The 14,019-nt window shown below is 38.9% G+C and overlaps 1 protein-coding gene across 1 annotated transcript in view; it reads right to left on the minus strand.

Annotated features, from left to right (window-relative positions):
- LOC122797941 (zinc finger protein 665-like) overlaps positions 1 to 14,019 on the minus strand; it is a 450,270-nt gene that overhangs the window by 56,742 nt on the left and 379,509 nt on the right. The gene's annotated exons all lie outside the window — the stretch shown is intronic.

A 14,019-nucleotide genomic window follows, 5' to 3' on the forward strand; every position in this document is an offset into this window, starting at 1 on the left:
AGGAGCCCATAATTACACAAAAATAAATCAAGTTCTTAAAGAAGCAACATTCTGACAATGATGAGAACAGAAATCCAAAACAGTTACATCACAAGACTGTGTAATTAGAGCAGCAGTTACATCACAAGACTGTAATTAGAGCTGCAGTTCATAGGTTCATACTAGGCTATCTGCCCTAGGGCATTTATAAGCCTAGCCAGAATGTGTTTGGCTTTCGCCACCCATTTTAAATTAATTTGGCTATGCCCTTTTTTGAGGTTAGTATACAGTGCCTCTGTCTAACAGTGACACAGAAGTGATACCCGGGGTATAGGTTCATAGGTTCATACTAGGCTATTTGCCCTAGGGCATCACAAGACTGTGTAATTAGAGCAGCAGTTGCATCACAAGACTGTGTAATTAGAGCAGCAGTTACATCACAAGACTGTGTAATTGGAGCAGCAGTTACATCACAAGACTGTAATTAGAGCAGCAGTTACATCACAAGACTGTGTAATTAGAGCTGCAGTTACATCACAAGACTGTGTAATTAGAGCAGCAGTTACATCACAAGACTGTGTAATTAGAGCAGCAGTTACATCACAAGACTGTGTAATTAGAGCTGCAGTTACATCACAAGACTGTGTAATTAGAGCAGCAGTTACATCACAAGACTGTGTAATTGGAGCAGCAGTTACATCACAAAACTGTAATTAGAGCAGCAGTTACATCACAAGACTGTGTAATTAGAGCAGCAGTTACATCACAAGACTGTGTAATTGGAGCAGCAGTTACATCACAAGACTGTAATTAGAGCAGCAGTTACATCACAAGACTGTGTAATTAGAGCAGCAGTTACATCACAAGACTGTGTAATTAGAGCAGCAGTTACATCACAAGACTGTGTAATTAGAGCTGCAGTTACATCACAAGACTGTATAATTAGAGCTGCAGTTACATCACTAGACTGTGTAAAATAGAGCTGCAGTTACATCACAAGACTGTGTAATTAGAGCTGCAGTTACATCACAACTGTGTAATTAGAGCAGCAGTTACATCACAAGATTGTGTAATTAGAGCAGCAGTTACATCACAAGACTGTGTAATTAGTGCAGCTCCAGCAATCTTGTTAGCAGAGTTAATTGAAACGTGAAAAAGACCTACAACTAGGTAAACAGAATGCTTACCAGAAGCTAAATGTAGTTCTTCAAGGCAGGTTGCATCAAAAGAAAATTCTGATAAAATTGCACTTTTTAGCCAACTGATTTATGCCACTGACACAGACAGAACTATTTTGAAGACATGCATCTGGAGCATTTCTCCCCGGGCCTCCGCTGGAAACAGGCTCTGTGGAACCTAGTCAACAAATGTTAAATAAATAAAATAAATAAATTCAGAAATAAAAAAAAAAGTAACCATCTCAAGAGTACAAACAGGAGCATGGCAATATCCTCCCCAAAACAGGACATAATGTCCACACAGAAAGATGAAAAGCAATGTCCTGAAACCCATGACACTGGTCTGTCTGGAGAAAAAAATGGAGAACATATGGAAAGACCAAATATACAGCTAGAAGGCATGCATCCGACTACACAGAAAATGGCAACTACTAGCTCACACGAACGAAAAGATATCTCTTCTAATGACTTATTGGAAGTCAATGCTAATATTTCAACATCTCATGAAACATCATCTGAGAATACATTATTGATAGGTCATAATGACCCTATACCAACAACTAGGCCCAGGGATGGAGTAGTACACACACCAGTAAATTGGCCTTTACCGGTTTTTATAAAACAGAACAACTACAAAACTCAGAGAATTCAGAGCCAAGAGCGGAAGCGCAAGAAATTTATGAAATGAATGAGAATCCATCTAATTTAGTAGTAAATATTTCACAGCCAGAACTAAGCCATGAAGCTACGACCTTACTAAACAAGGGTCTAACCTTCATACCATCAATGACATCTGATTTGAATGAATTTATAACAAACATTAGACTTTCTTGTAGAAATAGCTCGCTGAAATGCTTTTTTGGTCAAAACAACACCTATGAACCCTCCCTTAGAAAGCAAAGTACTTTTAGTCCAGTAAATCCTCCATTGGTTGAGTTCTTTTCAAGATTATGTGAAGAAGAGATCTTTGAAACTAGGAACTCTAACAAAAAGAAATGCACATTTTATAACATGACAGCCAAAGAAAATGAAGCTTTAAAACAACTTGGACATTCAGATAATTTAATCATAAAACCAGCGGATAAAGGAGGATGCATAGTCATAATGGAAGCTGAGTGGTACAAGAACAAAATGACGACAATGCTGGAAGACCAGCACACATATAAAAAACTGAACAAGAAGGATGTTGCAGCAAGAATTACACTCTTTTGTAGTATCTTATATGAACTTTTAATGGAAAGACATATTACTCAAGAACAATAAGAATTCTTTGATCCACCTCATCCTTTATACCGTAGTATAAGTGGAATACCCAAAATTCATAAAGACTTACATGCTCCTTCTTTAAGACCCCTTGTCTCTGGTAGAGAATGGATAACGGAACCGCTATCTATGTTTATAAATGAGTTGAAAAAGGCATTACCGTTTGCAAAGACAGTTCTGAAAGACACTGGCCAATTTTTGAGTGATTTCTTCGAACGAACTAAACACTTGACAGTGTTTGAAAATCTTATATTGGTAACTATGGACATTACCAGTTTGTTCACAGTTACTCCTAATGACTATGGTTGCATGCTATTAATACTTTCCTACGAAGACACAATATAGCAGCAGATCCAATATGTGCTCTGCTAGAACTTGTTCTAGAAAACAACATCTTTATCTATGGAGAAGACTTCTATTTACAAACATGGGGAGTAGCCATGGGTACACCATGGGCTAATAGTTATTCAAACTTGGTATCAGCAGAATGGGAGCAAGAAACCATCTTCTTGGAAAATAACACATGGCTCCCATATCAACTATACTACGGTCATTTTGTTGATAACGTCTTTATCTTATGGCAAGGAAAGATGGAAGAGCTGAATAGCTGCGTAGATTACATCAATGGAAGTACTAATTTTCTTATATTCAAAGCAAGTTCATCATATCAAGAAATAGATTTTTTTGGATGTTAAAGTCCACCTAGATCCTAAGGAAGGCATAAATACAAGCATTCATAGGAAAGACTCCTGGAGAAACCATTATTTACATAAACAAAGTATGTACCCTGGACATATTTTTAAAAACATCTATGAAAATGAAGTCCTACGGGCATCTAGATTATGCACTAAAGATGAGGAATTAGTTGAAGAACAATGTAAAGTACGGAGATACCTTAAGGAAAGGTCCTACTCAGATAAAAATTAATAGTGATAGTCTTGCAACAGGTATATTTTGACATTGTTTTCTATTAAGGCAGTGAAATAGGGAAGTCATTTCATATATTTATATTTATGTATCTAGAGATTATTTAGTGAATAATGGACACTCTATTTATATAGTAAAAGGATATGAAATTATAATGTGCAGTTATGCATTTCTGTGCTGACGGAAGCAAAGTTGACATAGTGACCATGCTTTTGGCTGTGTCAGTAATATTTTAATAGTTTGGTAGTTATAGATAAGAATTGTTTCATATATCTGGAAAAGTAGATAACTGTTAAAGAAGATCATATATAAAAATTCCAGAAAGGTGACCTGTTAGTTAAAGTTAATTATAGTAAGTTTATATATGATAAACAAATAAAACAAATGCTCTTGAAACATTTTTAAAAAAGCTAGTCTTACACTGTGGCCATTGGATGGCAGCAAAGTGGAAACAGGGAAGCCATGCAGGAATAAAAATAATGGAAATAAACGCTTCTGAAAAAACTTTTAAAAAGTTAGTATTACACTTTGGCCACTGGATGGCAGCAAAGTGGAAACAGGGAAGCTATGTAAAACTAAATTCATTGGAATGATACATTCAGCACTTATAGCCAGTAAAAAACTAGGCAGAGAAGTGCATATTAGCATATAGCAGAAGTAGGATGGGCCAACATAGTATATTAGCATATTTTTGGCACCAATTTTAAATCATAGCTATTAGCTACTTAGTAGTGTAAAGAAAGATTACTGGATATTCTAATAAAGACTAAGAATGAATTGACATGATTGGTTTAGAAGTTAATTGATTTTAAACTCTATTGGTTAGTTTTTAGTATAAATGTTAGGCATTGCTACCAAAAGATAACAATCTGAAGAAGGCTACATAGCCGAAAGCACTTATCGTTTTATCACTATGGAATTTTAATGCTGTTTTTACTTTTTCCATTAAATTTGCTTGCTGTTTGACACAGGACTCTATCGTGGTGGATTTTTGCTGTGATGGAATACCAGAGGTTTTTTTCTCTGTTGCTAAGTTTGGTCTCAACTGTCATGTTATGAGATATGATTGAATCTCTAAACCCTGTAGCAGATATGAAGCAATGTGGACATGAACATTGTGTTTTGTTTCTAATGTATATAGTAATTCATGCCTAGCTCTAACATTCTTTTTCAATGGGCAACCTTTTTAAGAGAGAGGTTGTAGATCAATATGTGTATATATACCTTTAAGAAGCTCTCCAAGTGCTTGCACAAGTGTATAAATACTGAGCACATGCGAGCCTGACTGTCATTCTGCAGTTAGCTGTTGCGAGGTAAGCATGTATGTATGCAAGCTCTGTCTGTTAATTAGTTCATTCACATTTTATGAAGCTGCTGTCCATCCTCATGTGTTTCTATGTGTTAACGCATCTGAATCAAAGCCCAGGTATTCCTGTTATATGTATTAGAGAAGAACAATCGACAGCCATGATTTTCATATTATCGTTTATCAGAGTACAAAGTGCACTAGGAAAATGAAGTCGGGGAAAGCAGCAAGCCTAAACAAAGTCACAGCAGATATGATCAAGACATTGCATGTATTGGGAGAGAAAGGACTTATTTGGGTCCTCATCATACTATGGACAGAAAGATGTATCCAGACGGAAAATAAGCATTGTATTGCCGATATACAAGAACAAAAAGATATTCAGAAGTGCGGACAGTACAGCAGCATCAAACTCCTGTCACACTGCAAGAAAGTGCTGGTAGAAAGAAAGACTGATGATGGGCAGTTTTGATTCAGGTCAGGATGCAACACAACTAACCTGATGTTTGCAGTAAGACAGGGAGGGAGAAGAAGCTGGAGATGAGCAAAATGTCCAACTGGGCATTCCAGGACTCGGAGAAAGCATAAGGGAAGGTCCCAAGAAAGATGGAAGATGAGCAGTTCAGATTCAGGTCAGGATGCAACACAACCAACCTGATGTTTGCAGTGAGACAGGGAGGGAGAAGAAGCTGGAGATGAGCAAAATGTCCAACTGGGCATTCCAGGACTTGGAGAAAGCATAAGGGAAGGTCCCAAGAAAGCTGATGTGGGAACTCATGAAAACACTGACAGAATTAATGCAGGCAACATTTAGGGACCCGAGACACAAGTATGAACAGTGTTCAGATCACAGGGGGGATCCCAGTGGTAGTGGGTGTGCATCAGGGTTAATCTCTTAGCCTACTTCTTTTCAGACTGGTAATGGACTAAATTAGAAATTGGATCACAAGGAACAGATAAAGATGCTTTATTCAGACAATGTGTCATTACAAATGGATTCTGAACAGAAATTGGCATATGGGACAAAATGGGAGTCTGGGTAGCAAATGTGGGGGTCATAAGAAGCTGAACATGGAGACAGAAGGGAAGTAAAAGCTTGAATCAGAGGCACTGCAGCCAACTGTCCCAAAGTATCATGGGTAGTTTGTGTCAGAACAATGCCAGAGAAGCTGAAGGTAAGGTGTACAAAACAATAGTGCAACTAGTATACAACATAGAAACCTTGGCAGAAGGAGAATCTTAAGGTGATAGAGATAAACAGTACCAAAGTATCATGGGTAGTATGTGTCAGAACAATGCCAGAGAAGCTGAAAGGTAAGGTGTACAAACAATGGTGTAACTAATTAGTATACGATATAAAAACCTTGGCAGAAGAGGAATCTTAAGGTAACAGACATAAACTTCCTGAGACAGGCAGTAAGGTGCATATCGTGGGAAAGACAAAGAATTGAGCACATCAAAGTGGAAGCCATGATAGACCCAATTACTCTGGAGTAGAAGAGCAGAGTAAGACTGTTCAGGCACAAGTGCACAAAAGAAGAAAATGATCAGGTAAAGCAGATTTAGGACAGACAGGAGGAAGGGAAGGGGACAAGAATATCCAGTCAAGGATGGATGGATTGTATGAGAGAAGAGGTGCAGCAGGCAGGTATGAGTGCTGGAGTTTACAGAGGGTCTCTGAATCAAAAGAAGTGGGACAAGATCACGAGACACACAGACCCCATGAAAAATGAGAAAAAGATGTTAATGATGATAATTGGATCCCTTTTTCATTAATGTGGTGCTCTAAAAAGATGTTAATGATGATAATGGAATCCCTTTTTCATTAATGTGGTGCTCTAAAAAGATGTTAATGATGATAATGGGATCCCTTTTTCATTAATGTGGTGCTCTAAAAGATGCTAATGATGATAATGAGATCCCTTTTTCACTAATGTGGTGCTCTAAAAAAGATGTTAATGATGATAATGGGATCCCTTTTTCATTAATGTGGTGCTCTCTAACCTTTCTCCCAAAAGTTCTCTATCTGCAAAAAGGATCTGCATTTTTTACAGGGAAACTTTGACTGCGGCAACATTTTGTCCCATTTCTTCAATAAGTTTATAACCTAAAGGATGACAAATGAATAAATATATCTGTGTCCACTTTCTTCAAATTTCCTTCATTACAGAACAGTAATAGGTTCATAGGTAGGTACTAGGCTACTGGCCCTAGGGCCTATATAAGCCTAGCCAAAAAGGTACCCTGGATTTTGCCACCCAAGAAAATTATTTTCCTGTGCCCTGTCGAGCAGAGCCATAGAGGTGATCCCTGAGGTGAATTTCCTATTTCCCATCCAATCATCAAGACTTTTCTTGAAGAGTCCTAATGAGGAGCTTTATTTGATATAGATAGGAAGTTTGTTCCAGAGTATGGGAAGTCTCTGGGACAGGAATCTATCCTTCCAGCATGTTCTGTTTATTGTGGTGACAAGGTTTAGGTCCCTAGAGCATGTAGCTCGGAGGGACTGGGATTTCTTTAAGTGGAGCATGTCCAACAGCACTGGGTTTGCCATAGCTTTGTATGTTAGGCAGAGATCGCCTCTGAGTAGGCGATATGTGATGGAGTAAAGCTGGAGTTTTTTGAGATGGTCTGCATAGGGCATCTGTTTGAAGCTGGTAATCCTCTTTGTGAGGTATTTCTGTGGCTTTCCAGTTATTGTAGACATCTTGTGAGGTACATAACAAAAGAGGCGTTGTACTCTATAATGGGTCTAATGAGTGATGAGTAGAGAGGAACAATGACCTTTTTTTTCCTGGATGAGAAACCTTTTGTGATGAAGTGTGCTATGTAGAAGGATTTCCTGACTACTGTGGCGATGTGATTATCAAAGGAGAGACTACTGTCTACCTGTGTCCCAAGGTCTCTTATCATACTTTCAGAGTTAAGTAGACTACCACCTATGTGTTAGCTCATGGGTATACAGTTTTTACCAAAGGGGATGACAATGCACTTTTTGGCACTGAGCTTGAGGCCATGGATTTAACACCAGGCATCTGTCTCAGAGAGGCCCTTTTGTAGGATGTCCACATCCTTAGGAGTTTTGATTACGGCTCCTAGTTTGCAGTCATCTGCAAACTTCGTTAGCCAAAGACCTTTTGTGTTAGCCTGTACTTCAGAAAAGTAGATACCAAACAAGAGAGGACACAGGACTGAACCCTGTGGTACTCCACTTGTCTGAAGTCAGATTTGGAGCCTGCTACTTTCAAAGTGTGGTTTCTGTCAGTGAGCCATTTGGCAACCCATCTAGTGACATGGGGATTGATACCTAGTTTAGTGAGTTATATAATTCCAGAGTGGGGGGATGGTGTCAAAAGCCTTGGCGAGTTCTAGATAGGCTGTGTGAACCACCTTACCCTCATCTATGGCTTTGGTGACTGCGTCAAAGAAGTCTATCAGGTTTAGGAGACATGATCTGCTGCTTACAAACCTGAACTGGATGGGGTCCAGAGTTTGGAGATTACCAATGTCGTTGTTTATAATTTCCATGATGATACGTTCCATGGCCTTGCAGACCAGGCTCATCAGATTAATGGGTCGGTAGTTCCTGGGATCCATGGTGGCTTCCCCTTTGTGGAGTGGGATAACCGTCGCTGTGTGCCATTCAGTGGGCACAAAGTCTGAGGTGAGGCTATGATTGAATATGGTGCTTAGGTGGGGTGCCAGGTCATACTGTAGTTCATGTAGAATGCAGCCTGGGATGTTGTCAGGTCCCATGGATGCTGTGTTCTTGGCTTTGGAGAGTGCTTTTTACCTGTGCAGTTGTGAACTTTTCATTCTTGCAGTATAACTTTGCATTCTTCCAGTATAGAGACAGGCCCTTTAGGGGATGAGAGGGGGGGGGGGGCAAAGTTAGCACTGAACCTATCTGCCAGGACGTTGGCAATATCAGTTGGTTCTGTATATTTAGTGCCATTGTGCTGTAACTCAGAGCAGATCTGAGTGTTGCCATTGAGATTATTGACATACTTATAGAATGCTTTATGGTTGTCTTTAGAATATGTGGCGATTTTGTTTTCGCAACTAGCTTTGGAGGATTTTATGAGGGATCTCAGCTTCTTACTGAGGCTGAACAGGGAGCTCCTCCAATCATGGGATTTTACTTTTTTTGCAACAGTTTCTTTCTTCTGTCGTAGAGTTTGTTTATGGCAGGAGACCACCAGATTGGCTTCCTTTTATTGGAGGATAGCATCGTAGTTCTGTTAGGGATAGCGTGATCCATGCACTCGTGTAAGTGCTTATAAAGTGCATTTGTGTTTGATTCAGCAGTTATACCTCTATTGTCTGTCTGCATGGGTGTCGTGAAGTTTGCCACATCTGTCTTAAGAAGTGTGAAGTTGGCTTTGGACAAATTTATTTATGGTGGTTTCCCTAATGGGGGTGGGGGTGGGATGTGGATGTCTAGGGTGATTAGCTTGTGGTCGGATCTGACGAAAAAGGAATTTGCCTCTGGTGTGGAACACTGATCGCCCATGTTGGTAATGATCAGGTCTGGGATATTGCTGCCCCTGGTGGGGTTGTGTATAAGTTGATCCAAGGCATTGGAATTTATGAATTCCAGAAAACGTTGAGCAAAGAGTTGGTACATGAGTAGTTTTCCCAGTTAATGGTGGGGTAGTTGAAATTGTCCATTATTTGGGTGTTGGGTTGTACCCTAATATTTTTCATTGTATCAAGAAACGAGGAGTAGGAATCCTGGGGCATGGTGGGGGATCTGTAGCAAGTTACAATTTGGATTGCAGTCTTGCCCAGAGTTAGTTGCACTTGGATAATCTCAGATGCATTATGCTGAGCAACTAGCCTGGAGGTGTGGATATCCTTAATGAATATGGACACGCCTCCACCTTTAGTGTTTTGGTCCAGGTTAGGTGGCTGAAAGGTGTGGTATAAATTATAGCCATGTAATGCAGGGGTATTCTCTGGAGCCTTGAACCAGGTCTCTATCACTGCACAGATGTCGATGTTTTCCATTCTAAGGAGTGCCTCGAGAGAATCCTTTTTGAGGTTTAGACTTCTAGCATTACCCTCAGATTTTGCTTGCTTCTACCTGTTAAGGTGGTGAACTTGTCACTTGAACTTGCATAAAAAAGGCACTATAGGGGTGGCAAGAGCTTTAGCCAGTATCTGGTATCCCAAGGGCGACAGGTGCAGGCCATCTCTGGCAAAGCATCGTGGTCTGTCAATCATGTTATCCCAGGCAGACAGACACTGGATCCCCTTAGAATGAAACCAGAAGCTTAGCCAATTGTTGAAGTCAATCATTTTGTCCTTGTACTGTGGTATCATTCTACTGCAGTGGTGGTGCTGCGGGTAGCATTGTCGCCTCACAGTAAGATGTCCTGTTCGATTCTCAGCTAGAGCGTCTTCTGTGTGGAGACATGTGTGAATGGGCGTACTTTTGTTGAAGGTTGTGCGTCAGGGCCGGCAACTCGGCATGTAAAAATCTACTGCCAATCATTAGCGGACCGGAGTTCCGCTGTGGCGATCCCTAACTGAGAAAAGTCAAAAGACACAACAACTGTGGTATCATTCTGGGTGATGGCAGGATGCTACTCAGGGCTAGGGTCATACCTGCCTGGGCTATAAGATCGGAGAGCTCCTCCATGTCTCTTTTCATGTAGTCCAGGGAGTTACGTCTCAGGTCATTTACACCAGCATGGACAATGACAGAGTCATACTTGTACTTGTTGTGGAGTGACTTGAGTACATGTATTATGTGGTGGATCCTGGCAACTGACAGGCAGCTGACAGTAACTTTCTCCTTGTTTAGCCTGGTGAGTGGAACATCAGTGTGCCCGACTATAGAATCACCTATAAGTAGAGAGTTGGGTATGTTGTTATGCCTTATGGGCTGTGGTTGATTGGCACACTGAATTTGTGGGCTATGTGTTATTTGGGTTGTGTTGGGGGTGGAGGTTGCTTGCGTTTCTGCTTTGGAGGTCTCTGTTGCTTGAGAAGATTTTTATTGAGAGCCTCCATGAATGGAGGTGTGTGTTGTTGTGTGTCTTTTGGTGGTGTAGGTTTTTAGGGACTATGTGATGAGTGTGGTGTGGTGTAAGTGTTTACCTTCTCCTCTTGACTGTCTGGTCCAGTCTTGGATGAAGACAGCTTTGCTTCCAGTTTGGCTATATAAGTGCATCTCTCACAGGTTGTAGTGTTGGGTGGTAGGAGGATAGGGTTGTCTGTGTACATAAGGCAATTGCTACATTGCCCCACGATGCCCAGATTCATCAGGTAAACAGGAGAAAACACCGGGAGCTGTCCCTTAGAGATGCCTGGATAGGTGCTTATTTATCAAATACTAAAAACTGTTTTCCTCAAGACAAGTGAGGAAAGTTGACTGCTGTAGTAATTTGTAGCTTATTTAGTGCTTTCAATGAGTTCTGAGCAAGTGATGAGCTCAAAGAAACAGATTTGAGTGGTAAAACTAAAAAACTGGCTAGTTCTAAAGGAAAATTTGAAGAGCAGACTTTATGACACCAGGAACAGTTTAAACCTAGCTAAGCGGTGATGCATAAAGTGTATTTTTTATATAAAACAGTAGCAAATGAGCAAACTGATTTCAACAAGTTAACCAATTAACCAACAAAAAGCTAAAAACTGAGCCCCGTTCCAGCACTCTTCGATCAGACAAGTTCTAACTGCACACTCCTGCCACTAGGGTGCAGGGGAACCTTCTCCAAAAAAAAGATGGTCTGGATTAGTGCTCAAGTTATAGAAACAAAGCTAGATTCAGCAGGTCTGAATTTAGTCTATGCTACAGCAAACAAGGCATACCAATTTCAGAAAGAAACAGTTCAAATAAGCAGGCACAATAAGCCTTTAACCAGAAACTCCCAGCTCAGAAGTGCAGAATCTACCCTCTCCTGCCACAAGAGTGCAGACCACACCTTCTTAATGCAAAATAAATGGCCCAAAGCCCAAGTGCTTAAACCAGAACTAATACACTTTTAGAATAACAGACACTAAGCCTTCAATCAGCAACTCCCAACTTAGAAGGATGTAAGCTACCTGTCCTGCCACAACAGTGCCGACCACAAACCTTCTTAATGTAAAACAACCGGTCTGAAGCCCATGTACTTCAACCAAATAACTTTCAAAGAATAAAAACTAAAAGGAAGCCCTCCTCTACCAATATCACATTTATAACTCTGCTGTATGGAAAGCCTTTATTTTACTTTACTACCTGCCCAGCCAAATATAACTCAATATACAGGATTGGCAACAACCAACATGACCACTGAAGGAGGGAGATGCTATCTCCTGCACAGGTACAGCTCCCAACAATGGTGGCAGGTGAATGCCAGAGCATGGAGCTTAATGCACCTGTCTGGTTTAAATTTTTTACACGTTTTGAATATTTTCATTAAGATGATTTTACTGCACTACATTTATCCTTGTTTTTTTGTACTATAGTTATTAATGTTTCTGTAATAATGTTCGAGTTAGTAGTTTTTGTAAAGTGTTTGGTTCTAAGCACTAAAATAAACTTTAACTGAAGCCAAGGAACCTTGGTATTGTTTTCTCTCACTATTCCTTAAATATTCCGAGCACAGCAAAATAATGCAAAACCAGCTTGAGTAGTATAAACCTTACATATCACACAGCTTAATCACTCAACTAATAGTCAAACAATCTATCAATCAATGACAACACTCTATGACAGGTAATGAATCATAACACACTGCATGCCCACCAGGGACATCGCACAGTTTCACCATTCAACTAATAATCAATCAATGACAACACTCTATGAAATATAATAAATCATAACACACTGCCTGTCTACCAGGACTAATTCAAATGAAAATCATTAGCACTTAACCTCTTAACCTTGTGTGAACAGTTCATGGTAAATAATATACGAACAGTGCATCATTAAAATATCTTAAACCATATGAACACTTACACCTGATCAGCATTATTCTTATTTACCTTAATACACAACATATTATTATGAAATTGTTAAATTATTTAACCGTGTGTATATGCATAATGACCAATTTGTATCTGTCTATATAGTTGTGTAGTATCCCTAATTCATTTCAAAAGTATAGCTTTCAATATGACCTTAAGAGCGACTTATCCCCAAAGATTCAATTACTTGCTGATGACCTATTATTAACTAGTGGTGACATCGAAACATCTTTAGATCACTTACTTAATGCTCTAGACCTATTTGAAAAAAAAAACTATCAGGTTTAAAATTTAACCACAACAAAATCCAAACCCTTTTAATAAATAAAAATGTCACTAACAGAATGAGAAATCACAAACACTTTAACTGGGATATTACACAAATTAAATACCTACAATCTCTATAAATTACAAAAAAATAATAAAACACAATTACTAATCTTATAGATAATTGGAACTGATTTTTTACTTTGAAGACAGACTAATGTTAATTAAAATTATATTACTACCCAACATTATTTCCATTAGCCAGTCTCTGATCATTCCCCCACTTAAGAAAGTAAAAAAAAAAAAAAAGATTAACAATATTTTTAAAAATTTCTCTGGCACCTCAAAAAGCCCAGGATATCTTTACAATGATGCACTGCAAGTTGGGAAGAAGGAGATATTAGTTTCCCTAATGTTGATTTTTATATGAATGCTGCCATCTTTAACATAATTTTCTTATGGATAAATTCCTAATACACTTCATATTGGAAATTAATAAATGAAAAAATCTTAATAAACAACAACAAAACGTTAAAGAAAAACTGCCACCAACTTCCCAGAGCAGCACAGTCCAACAAAATTAAAGCATATAATCCAAGAACACTGATGGACTCAAGGAAGGGATGATTCTCCAGGTTAAAAACTTAATTTATTGTAGGTCATAAGCACTTTTACAGCTACTGCTGCTTCATCAGATAACAAACCAAAGCTGGTTTTTAAAACAAAGAAGTGACACAGTATTAAGTCACGTGATAGCTAAAATATATGCTATTTAAACAGCGCATAAAAACATGCACATATAAATGCAACATAAAAACTATATAACATTTTTTTTATAAAACTTCCTATAAGCAAGTAAAAAAATACTGATTTAGCTAACAAGAAAACAAACATACATAATTGCAGATGCAAAGGCAAATACTCTCATCTCGATAGTGCTCTTGACTTCAGTTTGGGTTGAATGGGTACAAATAATCCACAAACCACCTATAAAATACTACTTGTTGTTTACAGATTAAAAATATATTTGTCCTCCTAAGTAGTATTTTATAGAAGGTTCATGGATGATTTGTTCCTTCTGTGTAATGGAACAGAAGATGAACTCAGGGAATGTGACAAATATATTAACAATACTACAACATT

The sequence above is a fragment of the Protopterus annectens genome, chromosome 3.part1 (genome assembly GCF_019279795.1).
Source record: "Protopterus annectens isolate FY-2018-M chromosome 3.part1, PAN1.0, whole genome shotgun sequence".
Classification (NCBI taxonomy): domain Eukaryota; kingdom Metazoa; phylum Chordata; order Ceratodontiformes; family Protopteridae; genus Protopterus; species Protopterus annectens.